General features: G+C 39.5%; 6 non-coding genes across 6 annotated transcripts; all 6 read right to left on the minus strand.

The window, feature by feature from the left end:
- Positions 1–169: 169 nt before the first annotated feature.
- On the minus strand, positions 170–251 carry trnas-aga (transfer RNA serine (anticodon AGA)). The gene has a single exon. It is a non-coding gene; the product is annotated as a tRNA-Ser (tRNA).
- A 423-nt stretch (positions 252–674) lies between these two features.
- trnas-aga (transfer RNA serine (anticodon AGA)) lies at positions 675–756 on the minus strand. The gene has a single exon. It is a non-coding gene; the product is annotated as a tRNA-Ser (tRNA).
- A 434-nt stretch (positions 757–1,190) lies between these two features.
- On the minus strand, positions 1,191–1,272 carry trnas-aga (transfer RNA serine (anticodon AGA)). The gene has a single exon. It is a non-coding gene; the product is annotated as a tRNA-Ser (tRNA).
- Positions 1,273–1,702: 430 nt separating this feature from the next.
- On the minus strand, positions 1,703–1,784 carry trnas-aga (transfer RNA serine (anticodon AGA)). Its single transcript has one exon. It is a non-coding gene; the product is annotated as a tRNA-Ser (tRNA).
- Positions 1,785–3,071: 1,287 nt separating this feature from the next.
- trnas-aga (transfer RNA serine (anticodon AGA)) lies at positions 3,072–3,153 on the minus strand. The gene has a single exon. It is a non-coding gene; the product is annotated as a tRNA-Ser (tRNA).
- A 427-nt stretch (positions 3,154–3,580) lies between these two features.
- On the minus strand, positions 3,581–3,662 carry trnas-aga (transfer RNA serine (anticodon AGA)). Its single transcript has one exon. It is a non-coding gene; the product is annotated as a tRNA-Ser (tRNA).
- Between the last annotated feature and the right edge of the window lie 13,207 nt (positions 3,663–16,869).

Raw genomic sequence — 16,869 nt, forward strand, 5'->3', positions numbered from 1 at the left:
TTCACTTTGGAAACGGGCAGAACTTTTTATTTTGAAAAAATGAAAGGAACTTCAATTTTCAGATAAGAGGTAAGTGTATTACATTAAATGCCTGATTAAGTTCACTTATTGCTATAAAAATTTTTACATATGTTTTAAAGCAGAAATGGGACATTGCAGAAAAAGTGGTCGTTGTCGGCAGGATTCTAACCTGCGCGGGGAGACCCCAATGGATTTCTAGTCCATTGCCTTAACCACTCGGCCACGACAACTGCCATCTAAACGCCATTACAACATTTTTTTTTTTTTGAAAGAAGGTTTTTTTTAAGCCTTTTTAAAAGCATCCACAGTCTGTGGTGCCCACAGGTGGTCAGGGAGAGCGTTCCACAGACTGGGAGCAGCGGCGCAGAAAGCCCGGTCTCCCATTGTTCGTAGCTTTGTCCTCGGAGGTCGGAGGAGGTTAGCCTGTCGGGAATGTAATCATTCCTTCATCTCGACCTACTTTACTGCGTTAGTCGTGATCTTTTCACTTTGGAAACGGGCAGAACTTTTTATTTTGAAAAAATGAAAGGAACTTCAATTTTCAGATAAGAGGTAAGTGTATTACATTAAATGCCTGATTAAGTTCACTTATTGCTATAAAAAAAATGAACATATGTTTTAAAGCAGAAATGGGACATTGCAGAAAAAGTGGTCGTTGTCGGCAGGATTCTAACCTGCGCGGGGAGACCCCAATGGATTTCTAGTCCATCGCCTTAACCACTCGGCCACGACAACTGCCATCTAAACGCCATTACAACATTTTTTTTTTTGAAAGAAGGGTTTTTTAAAGCCTTTTTAAAAGCATCCACAGTCTGTGGTGCCCTCAGGTGGTCAGGGAGAGCGTTCCACAGACTGGGAGCAGCGGCGCAGAAAGCCCGGTCTCCCATTGTTCGTAGCTTTGTCCTCGGAGGTTGGAGGAGGTTAGCCTGACGGGAATGTAATCATTCCTTCATCTCGACCTACTTTACTGCGTTAGTCGTGACCTCTTCACTTTGGAAACGGGCAGAACTTTTTATTTTGAAAAAATGAAAGGAACTTCTACTATTATAAGATAAGAGGCAGGTGTATTATTTTAAACGCCTGATTAAGTTGACTTATTGCTATAAAAAAAAAAGAACATATGTTTAAAGCAGAAATGGGACAATGTGGAAGGAGAGACAAAAAGTAGACGTTGTCGGCAGGATTCGAACCTGCGCGGGGAGACCCCAATGGATTTCTAGTCCATCGCCTTAACCACTCGGCCACGACAACTACTATCCAGTTTGCCATTACATCATGTTTTTTTTTAAAGAAGGGTTTTTAAGCCTTTTTAAAAGCATCCACAGTCTGTGGTGCCCTCAGGTGGTCAGGGAGAGCGTTCCACAGACTGGGAGCGGCAGCGCAGAAAGCCCGGTCTCCCATTGTTCGTAGCTTTGTCCTCGGAGGTCGGAGGAGGTTAGCCGACGGGAATGTAATCATTCCTTCATCTCGACCTACTTTACTGCGTTAGTCGTGACCTTTTCACTTTGGAAACGGGCAGAACTTTTTATTTTGAAAAAATGAAAGGAACTTCTACTATTATAAAATAAGAGGCAGGTGTACTATTTTAAACACCTGATTAAGTTGACTAATTGCTATAAAAAAAATGAACACATGTTTAAAGCAGAAATGGGACAATGTAGAAGGAGAGACAAAAAGTAGACGTTGTCGGCAGGATTCGAACCTGCGCGGGGAGACCCCAATGGATTTCTAGTCCATCGCCTTAACCACTCGGCCACGACAACTACCATTTAAATGTCCATTAAATCATTTGTCGTTGAAAAGAAGCGTTTATTTCAAACGGAAATGCGAATCCGTGATCTTCAAAGTAAATGTGGATATTATTGACTTGGACATTATAGTAATGCTTTATCGATTCTAACTGACAAGACATGAAGGGAATATAGTTATTCCTTTATCTCGACCTACTTTACTGCGTCAGTCGTCACCTTTTTTACTTTGGAAATGGGCAGAACTTTTTATTTTGAAAAACTGAAAGGAACTTCAATTGTCAGATAAGAGCCACGTGTAAAAACGCCTGATTAAATTGACTTATTGCTATAAACAAAAGAACATATGAGTATAGTAGAAATAAGCAATTTCCAAACGGAAATGCCAAACTGGGACCTTCAAAATAAATGTGGATATTATTGACTCGGACATTTTAGTAATGCTTTATCGATTCTAACTGACAAGACATGGAGGGAATGTAATCATTCCTTTATCTCGACCTAATTTACTGCGTCAGTCGTAACCTTTTTTACTTTGGAAATGGGCAAAACTTTTTATTTTGAAAAACTGAAAGGAACTTCAATTGTCAGATAAGAGCCAAGTGTAAAAACGCCTGATTAAGTTGACTTATTGCTATAAACAAATGAACATATGAATATAGTAGAAATATGCAATTTCCAAACGGAAATGCCAAACCGTGACTTTGAAAATAAATGTGGATATTATTGACTCGGACATTTTAGTAATGCTTTATCGATTCTAACTGACAAAGACATGAAGGGAATGTAATCATTCCTTTATCTCGACCTACTTTACTGCGTCAGTCGTCACCTTTTTTACTTTGGAAATGGGCAGAACTTTTTATTTTGAAAAACTGAAAGTAACTTCAATTGTCAGATGAAAGGTAAGTAACTTTAAATGCCCGATTCAGTTGACTTATTGCTATAAACAAATGAATATAGTGGAAATATGCAATTACAAACGGAAATGCCAAACCGTGACCTTCAAAATAAATGTGGCTATTATTGACTAGGACATTTTAGTAATGCTTTATCGATTTTAACTGACAAGACATGAAGGGAATGGAAATGGGACAATGTAGAAGGAGAGAAAAAAAGTGCATTTTCACTGGAAACGGGCAACTCTTATTCTGAAAAAAATGAAAGGAACTTCTATTATAAAGATAATAAGCAGGTGATTACCTTAAACGCCTGATTACATTGACTTGTCGGTCTAAAAAAAAAGGAACTTATGAGTAAAGTAGAAATTGGGACAATGTAGAAGGAGAGACAAAATGTGGACGTTGTCGGCAGGATTCGAACCTGCGCGGGGAGACCCCAATGGATTTCTAGTCCATCGCCTTAACCACTCGGCCACGACAACGTAATAAATATAGCTTTGAGGCTAGTACCTAGCCGGTCATTACAATATTTGTCGTTGCGAAGGAACTTATTTCAAATGGAAATGTGAATCCGTGACCTTCAGAGTAAATGTAGATATTATTGACTAGGACATTTTAGTAATGCTTTATCGATTCTAACTGACAAGACATGAAGGGAATGTAATCATTCCTATTCCTTCATCTCGGCCAACTTTACTGCGTTAGTCGTAATCTTTTCAGCACAAAGTGCATTTTCACTGGAAACGGGCAACTCTTATTCTGAAAAAAATGAAAGGAACTTCTATTATAAAGATAATAAGCAGGTGATTACCTTAAACGCCTGATTACATTGACTTGTCGGTCTAAAAAAAAGGAACTTATGAGTAAAGTAGAAATTGGGACAATGTAGAAGGAGAGACAAAAAGTGGACGTTGTCGGCAGGATTCGAACCTGCGCGGGGAGACCCCAATGGATTTCTAGTCCATCGCCTTAACCACTCGGCCACGACAACATGTAGGTGATGCTGGCAAATAAATGGTAACACACAAATAAGTTTTACAATATGTTTAAGTCGGAGTCCACGTTAATCATCCATCCATCCATCCATCCATTTCCTACCGCATTTCCTGGTAAAAGGCTCCAGCACCCCCGCAACTCCGAGAGGGACAAGCGGTAGAAAATAGATGGGATGGGATGGATCTGGAAAAAACTGCCAAGAAGCCTCGAAAAACATGAACGCTCATCTGCCCACATTCATGGTCGGATTTCTTTCAAAACGTTTGGAATATCACCTATTGATCCGGCTCTGAATGAGACTAAATATCAGCATCCATAATAACAATGTAAAGGAAAATGGTGAGAGATCAAAACTGGGAATATAATCCCAGAGAAAGGGAAAAAAACGGTCAGCTATTTTTAAATTGAAGAAACAATATGATTAGGTTATATATACATGCGTATATCCTACATTAATGTTAAATCTTACTTGTGAAAAGTAACCCCCCGATTCCTATTTTCAACATTTGAGCAGGAAAACGCTGAACACCATCTTTGTTTTCTACCTGTCAACTGTCAGTTTAGGCTGCTCGCCGGCTCCTCATCACCACTTCAAGATGGCGGCCCAATTTCTCGTGTCACAGCAGCCAATGCTGCGTCTACTTATAAGAGGTCTATGGGGGCAACAAACACGCGCCCCCTCGCACGCACACGCTCAATACACTTTGTGTGTAGCCGTGGAGGCAGCACCTGTGTCTGCCTCACTTCTCGTCTGCCGAGTTATTTTCATCAGGAAACACGGAATTTCCGCGATTTTGACCATGAAAATCATCAAAATGTACAGGAACCACACCAAAATCCCATAAAAGCATTGACCAAAAAAAAAAATATTTAAACTTATTTTATTTTATTACTTAGTTTTTGAACTTTTATATATATAAGCCAGCATCTGTGATGGTATGGGGGTGTATTAGTGCCCAAGACATGGGTAACTTACACATTTGTGAAGGCACCATTAATGCTGAAAGGTACATACAGGTTTTGGAGCAACATATGTTGCCATCCAAGCAACGTTATCATGGACGCCCCTGCTTATTTCAGGAAGACAATGCCAAGCCACGTGTTACAACAGCGTGGCTTCATAGTAAAAGAGTGCGGGTACTAGACTGGCCTGCCTGTAGTCCAGACCTGTCTCCCATTGGAAAGGTGTGGCACAATATAAAGCCTAAAATACCACAACGGAGAACAACTTAAGATGTACATCAAGCAAGAATGGGAAATAATTCCACCAGATTAAAAAAATCAAATCATTGTATTCAGTTTTAATTGACCATTTACACAACGTGCCAACTTCACTGGTTTTGGGTGTTGTATTTTGTTTTTAAATTGTTGAGTCATTTAGTGAATTTGAATGAGAGCCAATTGCAGTTTTTGCTTTTGTTGGTTTATTTTTGCTCCAAAAAACGGTATGCAATAAGAGGGTACAATTGCGATGTTTTTGTTGATATTGTTGCATTGGCTTACAGTGTTTTTAATACTGTGCGCTAGGGGTGTAACGGTACGCAAACATTTCGGTTCGGTACGTACCTCGGTTTAGAGGTCACGGTTCGGTTCATTTTCGGTAGAGTAAGAAAACAACAAAATATACATTTTTTGGTTATTTATTTACCAAATTTGTAAACAATGTCTTTATCCTTTTAACATAGGGAACACTATAATAATTCTGCCCACGTTAATCAACATTAAACTGCCTCAAGTTGTTGCTCAGATTAAATAAAATGACAAAACTTTTCTTCTACATATAAAAAGTGCAACAATTTCAAGTCAACTCATCATGCTTAATTTATTACAGCATTTGGGAAGCCTGTAGTTGATTTTTATTATGTAAATGTTATATTTTTATCAACATGTGATAGCAGGGACCCTGCCATTCAAAACTAGGCTGCTGCATTACTAATGATTAATGTAACTATAGCTGAAAACAAATGTTCCAATAGCAATAGGAGAGACTATTCATCCCTGAACACCATGGAGTTCATGTAGGCTTAATGATGCAGTTCCATTATTATATCAACTATCAGAGACAGAAACTCTTCATTTAACATAATGTCCTTTTTTGCTGCTTCAACACAGCTCAATCAACACAGAAAAAGGTCAAGTGAAATAACAGACAGACAGGGCTTTGCTGTCCGTAACACACACACCGCAAAATGAGCTAACGTTACGCTAAAAGCGAATTAGCCTTCACCTCAAGCCAGGACTGAGAGCGAGCTGAACTGCAGTTTATATTTCTAGAAGGTCAACGGGCTCATAGTGATGTTACTAGTAGTTGACTGGGAGGTGTTGATTATAATTTGGGGAGAGTCCGCAGCCTGATGATTACCTGCTAAACGCTAAGCACTGACTACATGCGCTCTGAATACGCACTGCTGATTGGCTGTTACCACAAGAGGCAGAAAGCGGAGCAGCTTGTTAAGACTTTAGCTGAGGCGACTACTTCATATGTTCGTGTGGAAACTCGTTCAGTACACCTCCGAACCGAACCGAACCCCCCGGACCGAAACGGTTCAATACAAATACACGTACCGTTACACCCCTAATGTGCGCTGTTAGTGTTCACAAATGTCGTAGACCATTTTATTCTGATTATCATCATGATCAACATATTAAAAAGCGAAATCATTCAAGTATCGCCAGTGCTGTATTTTTTTTGGTATCGGACCAATTGATACTAAACTCAGCAGTAATGACCAACCGGACTTGACATTTGACTTGAAAGAATAAAAAACAGGAAGATCATAGAAGGTGCGTACAGTGCGAGGGGAATTTATTAAAGATGAGTTTTAATGTCAGGACATTTCCACTTCTGAGTCACTTCATTCGTCAACAACCAGCCTGCATGGACTCTGATGCAAGAGTAAACATGACACTTTCCTGACATGACACATTATGTGTGTGATGACACACACAACATTGACAAATATACACTTGGTGTACACAAATACTTCACACTAAACAAAAAAATGCGTAAAAATAATAAATATTTATTGTCTCTGTTTATGTTTTGCAACATATCATTCAAGTATTTTTGGATCAGGGGGTGCATTCATCGAGGGCGATACTAGTGTGTCTTGTCAAGAGTGATATTGGTCCACACTTGACTAAACACACATGTGCTTCATGGTGGACTTTCTGGGAGAACATGAAGGACCTAAAGTGGAGATTAAGATCAAGTCTTTCTTGTCAAGCGGCTGAAGTGGAGCGTCCAGGGAGATCTTTGGTCTGGTTGTCTTCTTTCTGTCTTGGTGGATCGTCTTAAAACTGCCCTGTGTGTGTGTGTGTGTGTGTGTGTGTGTGTGTGTGTGTGTGTGTGCGAGGGAGAGAGAGAGAAAGGGAACACTTAGTGCAAATTAAAGAAACAGGAACTAGTCCAGCAAGCATCTACTGTAGGGGTGTATCGATATGATAGCGACAATATCAGCTTGTTTACCTGTGTGTGATATCACGTGCGATACATGCAGTCCTGCATCGTGTTTACTTGTGTGTGATATCACGTGAGATACATGCAGTCCTGCATCGTGTTTACTTGTGTGTGATATCACGTGCGATACATGCAGTCCTGCATCGTGTTTACTTGTGTGTGATATCACGTGCGATACATGCAGTCCTGCATCGTGTTTACATGTGTGTGATATCACAAGCGATGCATGCAGTCCTGCATCGTGTCTACATGTGTGTGATATCATGTGCTATAAAAGCAGTCCTGAATCGTGTTTACATGTGTGTGATATCATGTGCTATAAAAGCAGTCCTGCAGCTTGTTTACTTGTCTGTGATATCATGTGCAATACAAGGAGTCCTGCAGCTTGTTCACTTGTGTGTGATATTATGTGCGATATCACAAGCGATGCATGCAGTCCTGCATCGTGTCTACATGTGTGTGATATCATGTGCTATAAAAGCAGTCCTGCAGCTTGTTTACTTGTGTGTGATATCATGTGCAATACAAGGAGTCCTGCAGCTTGTTCACTTGTGTGTGATATTATGTGCGATAAAAGCAGTCTTGCAGCGTGTTTACTTGTGTGTGATATCATACGCGATACGAGTCCTGCAGCTTGTTTACTTGTGTGTGATATCATGTGCGATACAACCAGTCCTGCAGCGTGTTTACTTGTGTGTGATATCATGTGCAATACAAAGAGTCCTGCAGCTTGTTTACTTGTGTGTGATATCATGTACGATTAAAGCAGTCCTGCATCGTGTTTACTTATGTGTGATATAATGTGCAATATAAGCAGTCCTGCATCTTGTTTACTTGTGTGATATAATGTGCAAAATAAGCAGTCCTGCAGCTTGTTTACTTGTGTGTGATATCATGTGCTATAAAAGCAGTCCTGCATCGTGTTTACTTGTCTGTGATATCATGTGCAATACAAGGAGTCCTGCAGCTTGTTCACTTGTGTGTGATATTAAGTGCGATAAAAGCAGTCTTGCAGCGTGTTTACTTGTGTGTGATGTCATGCGCGATACGAGTCCTGCAGCTTGTTTACTTGTGTGTGATATCATGTGCGATACAACCAGTCTTGCAGCGTGTTTACTTGTGTGTGATATCATGTGCAATACAAGGAGCCCTGCAGCTTGTTCACTTGTGTGTGATATTATGTGCGACAAAAGCAGTCTTGCAGCGTGTTTACTTGTGTGTGATATCATGCGCGATACGAGTCCTGCAGTTTGTTTACCTGTGTGATATCATGTGCGATACAACCAGTCCTTCAGCGTGTTTACTTGTGTGTGATATCATGTGCAATACAAGGAGTCCTGCAGCTTGTTTACTTGTGTGTGATATCATGTACGATTAAAGCAGTCCTGCATCGTGTTTACTTATGTGTGATATAATGTGCAATATAAGCAGTCCTGCATCTTGTTTACTTGTGTGATATAATGTGCAAAATAAGCAGTCCTGCAGCTTGTTTACTTGTGTGTGATATCATGTGCTATAAAAGCAGTCCTGCATCGTGTTTACTTGTCTGTGATATCATGTGCAATACAAGGAGTCCTGCAGCTTGTTCACTTGTGTGTGATATTAAGTGCGATAAAAGCAGTCTTGCAGCGTGTTTACTTGTGTGTGATGTCATGCGCGATACGAGTCCTGCAGCTTGTTTACTTGTGTGTGATATCATGTGCGATACAACCAGTCTTGCAGCGTGTTTACTTGTGTGTGATATCATGTGCAATACAAGGAGCCCTGCAGCTTGTTCACTTGTGTGTGATATTATGTGCGACAAAAGCAGTCTTGCAGCGTGATTACTTGTGTGTGATATCATGCGCGATACGAGTCCTGCAGTTTGTTTACCTGTGTGTGATATCATGTGCGATACAACCAGTCCTTCAGCGTGTTTACTTGTGTGTGATATCATGTGCAATACAAGGAGTCCTGCAGCTTGTTTACTTGTGTGTGATATCATGTGCGATTAAAGCAGTCCTGCATCGTGTTTACTTGTGTGTGATATCATATGCAATATAAGCAGTCCTGCATCTTGTTTACTTGTGTGATATCACCTGCAATACATGCAGTCCTGCATCGTGTTTACATGTGTGTGATATCATGTGCTATAAAAGCAGTCCTGCAGCGGGTTTACTTGTCTGTGATATCATGTGCAATACAAGGAGTCCTGCAGCTTGTTCACTTGTGTGTGATAATATGTGCGATAAAAGCAGTCCTGCAGCGTGTTTACTTGTGTGTGATATCATGCGCGATACGAGTCCTGCAGCTTGTTTACTTGTGTGTGATATCATGTGCGATACAACCAGTCCTGCAGCGTGTTTACTTGTGTGTGATATCATGTGCAATACAAGACGTCCTGCAGCTTGTTCACTTGTGTGTGATATCATGTGCGATACAACCAGTCCTGCAGCGTGTTTACTTGTGTGTGATATCATGTGCAATACAAGGAGTCCTGCAGCTTGTTTACTTGTGTGTGATATCATGTGCGATTAAAGCAGTCCTGCATCGTGTTTACTTGTGTGTGATATCATATGCAATATAAGCAGTCCTGCATCTTGTTTACTTGTGTGATATCACGTGCAATACATGCAGTCCTGCATCGTGTTTACTTGTGTGTGATATCATGTGCTATAAAAGCAGTCCTGCAGCGGGTTTACTTGTCTGTGATATCATGTGCAATACAAGGAGTCCTGCAGCTTGTTCACTTGTGTGTGATATGTGCGATAAAAGCAGTCCTGCAGCGTGTTTACTTGTGTGTGATATCATGCGCGATACGAGTCCTGCAGCTTGTTTACTTGTGTGTGATATCATGTGCGATACAACCAGTCCTGCAGCGTGTTTACTTGTGTGTGATATCATGTGCAATATAAGAAGTCCTGCAGCTTGTTCACTTGTGTGTGATATTATGTGCGATAAAAGCAGTCTTGCAGCGTGTTTACTTGTCTGTGATATCATGTGCGATACGAGTCCTGCAGCTTGTTTACTTGTGTGTGATATCATTTGCGATACAACCAGTCCTGCAGCGTGTTTACTTGTGTGTGATATCATGTGCAATACAAGGAGTCCTGCAGCTTGTTTACTTGTGTGTGATATCATGTGCGATTAAAGCAGTCCTGCATCGTGTTTACTTGTGTGTGATATCATGTGCAATATAAGCAGTCCTGCATCTTGTTTACATGTGTGATATCACGTGCGATACATGCAGTCCTGCATCGTGTTTACATGTGTGTGATATAATGTGCATTATAAGCAGTCCTGCAGCGTGTTTACTTGTCTGTGATATCATGTGCAATACAAGGAGTCCTGCAGCTTGTTCACTTGTGTGTGATATTATGTGCGATAAAAGCAGTCTTGCAGCGTGTTTACTTGTGTGTGATATCATGCGCGATACGAGTCCTGCAGCTTGTTTACTTGTGTGTGATATCATGTGCAATACAAGAAGTCCTGCAGCTTGTTCACTTGTGTGTGATATTATGTGCGATAAAAGCAGTCTTGCAGCGTGTTTACTTGTGTGTGATATCATGCGCGATACGAGTCCTGCAGCTTGTTTACTCTTGTGTGATATCATGTGCGATACAACCAGTCCTGCAGCGTGTTTACTTGTGTGTGATATCATGTGCAATACAAGAAGTCCTGCAGCTTGTTCACTTGTGTGTGATATTATGTGCGATAAAAGCAGTCTTGCAGCGTGTTTACTTGTGTGTGATATCATGCGCAATACGAGTCCTGCAGCTTGTTTACTTGTGTGTGATATCATGTGCGATACAACCAGTCTTGCAGCGTGTTTACTTGTGTGTGATATCATGTGCAATACAAGGAGTCCTGCAGCTTGTTTACTTGTGTGTGATATCATGTACGATTAAAGCAGTCCTGCATCGTGTTTACTTATGTGTGATATAATGTGCAATATAAGCAGTCCTGCATCTTGTTTACTTGTGTGATATAATGTGCAATATAAGCAGTCCTGCAGCTTGTTTACTTGTGTGTGATATCATGTGCGATTAAAGCAGTCCTGCATCGTGTTTACTTGTGTGTGATATAATGTGCAATATAAGCAGTCCTGCATCTTGTTTACTTGTGTGATATAATGTGCAATATAAGCAGTCCTGCAGCTTGTGTACTTGTGTGATATCATGTGCAATTAAAGCAGTCCTGCATCGTGTTTACTTGTGTGTGATACATGTGCAATATAAGCAGTCCTGTATCTTGTTTACTTGTGTGATTTAATGTGCAATATAAGCAGTCCTGCAGCTTGTTTACTTGTGTGTGATATCATGTGCGATTAAAGCAGTCCTGCATCGTGTTTACTTGTGTGTGATATAATGTGCAATATAAGCAGTCCTGCATCTTGTTTACTTGTGTGATATAATGTGCAATATAAGCAGTCCTGCAGCTTGTGTACTTGTGTGTGACATCATGTGCGATAAAAGCAGTCCTGCAGCGTGTTTACTTGTGTGTGATAGCATGTGCGATAAAAGTAGTCCTGCAGCGTGTTTACTTGTCTTTGTGATGTCATGTGCGATAAAAGCAGTCCTGCATCGTGTTTACTTGTGTGTGATATCATGTGCAATACATGCAGTCCTGCATCGTGTTTACTTGTGTGTGATATCATGTGCGATGCAAGCAGTCCCGCAGCTTGTTTACTTCTGTGTGATATCATGTGCGATATAAGCAGTCCTGCAGCGTGTTTACTTGTGTTTGTGATAAGTGCGATACAAGCAGTCCTGCAGCATGTTTACTTGTGTGATATTATGTGCGATACAAGCAGTCCTGCAGCGTGTTTACTTGTGTGTGATATAAGCAGTCCTGTAGCGTGTTTACTTGTGTGTGATATCATGCGCGATAAAAGCAGTCCTGCAGCGTTTTTAATTGTGTGTGATATTGTGTGCGATGCAAGCAGTACCGCAGCGTCTTTACTTGTGTGTGATGTCATGTGCGATACAAGCAGTCCCGCAGCGTCTTTAATTGTATATGATGTTATGTGCGATACAAGCAGTCCTGCAGCGTGTTTACTGGTGTGTGATATCACGTGCAAGAAGAGCAGTCCTGCGGTGTGTTTACTTCTGTGTGATATCATGTGCGATAAAAGCAGTCCTGCAGCGTGTTCACTTGTGTGTGTGATATTATGTGTGATACAAGCAGTCCTGCAGCGTGTTTACTTGTGTGTGATATAAGCAGTCCTGCAGTGTGTTTACTTGTTTGTGATATCATGTGCAATAAAAGCAGTCCTGCATCATGTTTACTTGTGTGATATTATGTGCGATACAAGCAGTCCTGCAGCGTGTTTACTTGTGTGTGATATCATGTGTGATATAAGCAGTCCTGCAGCATGTTTACTTGTGTGTGATATCATGCGCGATAAAAGCAGTCCTGCAGCATTTTTACTTGTGTGTGATATCATGTGCGATACAAGCAGTCCTGCAGCGTGTTTACTGGTGTGTGATATCACGTGCAAGACAAGTAGTCCTGCGGTGTGTTTACTGCTGTGTGATATCACGTGCGATGCAAGGAGTCATGCAACTTGTTTACTTGTGTGTGATATCATGTGCGATACAAGCAGTCCTGCAGCGCGTTTACTTGTGTGTGATATCATGTGCGATGCAAGGAGTCCTGCAGCGCGTTTACTTGTGTGTGATATCATGTGCGATGCAAGGAGTCCTGCAACTTGTTTACTTGTGTGTCATATTATGTGCGATACAATCCAATTTCTTCTCTTCTAGTCAAGTCATTTAAGAAAGGTAAACATGGTAGGTTGTCGGCTACTAGGAGCCGGCAGCTACACAGCAGCTAAGCACACAATAGCACACAAGCTAGACAAATGTAATAAGGGACGATGAAAAATAACAAATAAACAAGTTGCACATTACTTACACATACGTCTCCAAGGCACAAGCGTATGAGAAAGTAACAAACGTGTCCGCATCATTCCCCTTACTGTGTCATAAGCTTAACTTAATGAATTCTTGTGACCACTTGTTGTCGCCAAAACAAATTACAACCCCACTTCAACTTCAAGACAGCATAGGTCAATTCTGCATTGTTGATAAGATATGTTTTCATACCTTCCATTAATGATGTAATTATATATTGCGATAGACACGTAATAGATAGCAATAAAAATGTTCGATATATACTGTATATTTGTACAAAGAGCATTACTAGGAAATGGATATCCCAGGAGAGCCCAACTTTGAAGCAATGGATGGAAATCACAATGGACTGTCACGACGTCATACTTGCCAACCTTGAGACCTCCGATTTCGGGAGGAGGAGGTGTGGGGGGCGTGGTTAAGAGGGGAGGAGTATATTTACAGCTAGAATTCAACAAGTCAAGTATTTCATATATATATATATATATATATATATATATATATATATATATATATATATATAAACATATTTGAAATAATTAATTTTAAATGATCATAATAATTCATTTAAAATGACCATATTTATATTTTAAAATAATTGCTTGTTTATCAACAACTTTAGCATTTTATTCATTACATTTTGAAGCTCTCAGAAGCCAAGTTATGTTATATTCCTTAAGATTTATTTATTCAAGTTTGAAGTATCAATTATCTAAACACAGTTTTGTTTGCATATTTTCAGGATATACATATATATATATATATATATACAGTATATATACAGTATATATGTATATATATATATATCCTGAAAACTGTTGTATATACTAATTCACAGATATTTTATTATAAAAAGGTCAGTAAATGATGTATATATTTATATGAAGTGGGAAAGGGGTAGGATTAAATAAGCTTTACTTCTTCCTACTCCTCCTATATATATATATATATATATATATATATATATATATATATATATATATATATATATATATATATATATATATATATATATATATATATATATATATATATATATATTAGAGATGCGCGGTTTGCGGACACAACCGTGGAGTCCGCGGATTATCCGCGGGTCGGGCGGTTGAAATAAAAAAAAATTAGATTTTATCCGCGGGTCGGGTCGGGCGGTTGAAATTTTAAAAAATTAGATTTTAAATAGATTCAGGCGGGTGGCAGTTAAACCAATTCGGAAATATATATACATAGTTAAATGTTGTTACCCACATACGAAAAACGAGCAGGCACCTGCAGCATGCCACAACAGAAGAAGAAAAAAAAAAGAGATGGCAACGCCGGCAGCAAACGTGGTACGCGACAAACTAAAAAAGGGAATACTAAAGACCAGGGGAAAAAAAGGCCAGAAAAGTTCAGCGTGGACTCGTTTTTATGAGGTTGTAAATCAGGATGATAGTAATGCTGGCTACGTGATTTGCAAGAGCTGCGACGCTGTTTATGTCTACGACAGTCACAAAACCGGGACATCTAACATGGTGCATCACATTTGTGCAAAACCCCGAACCTCCACAAACACCCTGAGCATCAGCACTTTCGTCCGCCGTGATCCCAGAAGAGTGCCACAGGATGTTAAAACAAGATAGAACGCAGCTGCCTGCAGCAGTTTGAGTGGCGCGAGCGCGCTTGGAGTTGCGCTCAGCGCGGCTTCCAGATGATTGCACACTGGTGTGCAGCTGGGCCGTGACAGCGTGGCACGCATTGAATGTCTCTGCTACATTGGATCAGTCTCCTTTCTTTAACAGGCAAAAGCTTTATAACCTCACTAATGCCTTGCATCGTCTATATTAGATATATAACAACGGGCGGGTGCGGTTTTGATTAAATGTTAGTTCGGGTGGATGGCGGATGGTTGACGACTTTTGTGATGCGGTTGCGGATGAAATAATTGCCTATCCGCGCATCTTTAATATATATATATACATATAACATAACTTGGCTTCTGAGAGGTTCAAAATGTAATGAATAAAATGCTAAAGCTGTTGATAAACAAGCAATTATTTTAGTAATTAAATATGGTCATTTTAAATGAATTATTATGATCATTTAAAATTAATTATTTCAAATATGTTTATTTTAATGTATAATTCTATGGCTGGATGTAATAAGGAGTCGGAAAAAATACAAATAAAAATACAATTAATTTTGATGTTTTTAGCAAAATATAGTAAAAATGTATTTAAAAAAATAAATAAATAAATATATTTATTTTTAGTTAAGATAAAAAACATCATAATACAATTTATCTCTAGTATGGATGATTTAGTTCTTGTCACCCTGTTGTCCTCCCGTCTCTTCACCAAGGATGGCTCCATGAGCTGGGCAAACGCTGGGAGATGCCCTACGTCAACAACACGGTCGGCGGCCTGTCGGTGTGCAGCTCGTACATCACTGCCCTCTACTTCACCCTCAGCAGCCTGACCAGCGTCGGCTTTGGCAACGTGTGCGCCAACACGGACGCCGAGAAGACCTTCTGCACCATGCTCATCGGCGGTATGCCGGACGCCTTGTATGGAATAACGTGATTGGGCAGGCACGCTGTTTATATTATCCTGTAACGACTTGGTATCGGATTGATACCCAAATTTGCGGTATCATCCAAAACTAATGTAAAGTATCCAAACAACAGAAGAATAAGTGATTATTACATTTTAACAGAAGTGTAGATAGTACATGTTAAAATAGAAAGTAAGCAGATATTAACAGTAAATGTAAAAAAAGTAGATTAATATTTAATTTTCTACCACTTGTCCTTAATAATTTTGACAAAATAATAGCATTTTAAATGACACAATATGTTACTGCATATGTCAGGAGTCTTTGTTTGTTTACTTACTACTAAAAGACAAGTTGTCTTGTATGTTCACTATTTTATTTAAGGACAAACTTGCAATAATAAACATATGTTTAAAGTACCCTAAGATTTTTGTCAAAATAAAGCCAATAATGCAATTTTTTGTGGTCCCCTTTATTTAGAAAAGTATCAAAAAGTTCAGAAAAGAATCGAAATACATTTTGGTACCGGTACCAACACTACTATATACCGATAAATATGAATTTAGAATATGAAGTAACAACTTCACATTAGAGTGTCCGCCCTGAGATCGGCAGGTTGTGAGTTCAAACCCCGGCCGAGTCATACCAAAGACTATAAAAATGGGACCCATTACCTCCCTACTTGGTACTTTGTATCAAGGGTTGGAATTGGGGTGTTAAATCACCAAAAATGATTCCAGGGCGCGGCCACCGGTGCTGCTCATTGCTCCCCTCACCTCCCAGGGGGTGATCTAGGCCAGTGGTTCTCAACCTTTTTTCAGTGATGTACCCCCTTTGAACATTTTTTTAATTCAAGTACCCCCTAATCAGAGCAAAGCATTTTTGGTTGAAAAAAATTGATAAAGAAGTAAAATACAGCACTATGTCATCAGTTTCTGATTTATTAAATTGTATAACAGTGCAAAATATTGCTAATTTGTAGTGGTCTTTCTTGAACTATTTGGAAAAAAAGATATAAAAATAACTAAAAACTTGTTGAAAAATAGACAAGTGATTCAATTATAAATAAAGATTTCTACACTTAGAAGTAATCGTCAACTTTAGGTGCCCTCTTTGGGGATTGTAATAGAGATCCATCTGGATTCATGAACTTAATTCTAAACATTTCTTCACAAAAAAAGAAATCTTTAACATCAATATTTATGGAACATGTCCACAAAAAATCTAGCTGTCAACACTGAATATTGCATTGTTGCATTCTAATGAATGGAATAGCCTACTTGATTTGATGTTCAGTTTATGAACTTACATTCATATTT

Source organism: Nerophis lumbriciformis, linkage group LG04 (assembly GCF_033978685.3).
Source record: "Nerophis lumbriciformis linkage group LG04, RoL_Nlum_v2.1, whole genome shotgun sequence".
NCBI classification, from domain to species: domain Eukaryota; kingdom Metazoa; phylum Chordata; class Actinopteri; order Syngnathiformes; family Syngnathidae; genus Nerophis; species Nerophis lumbriciformis.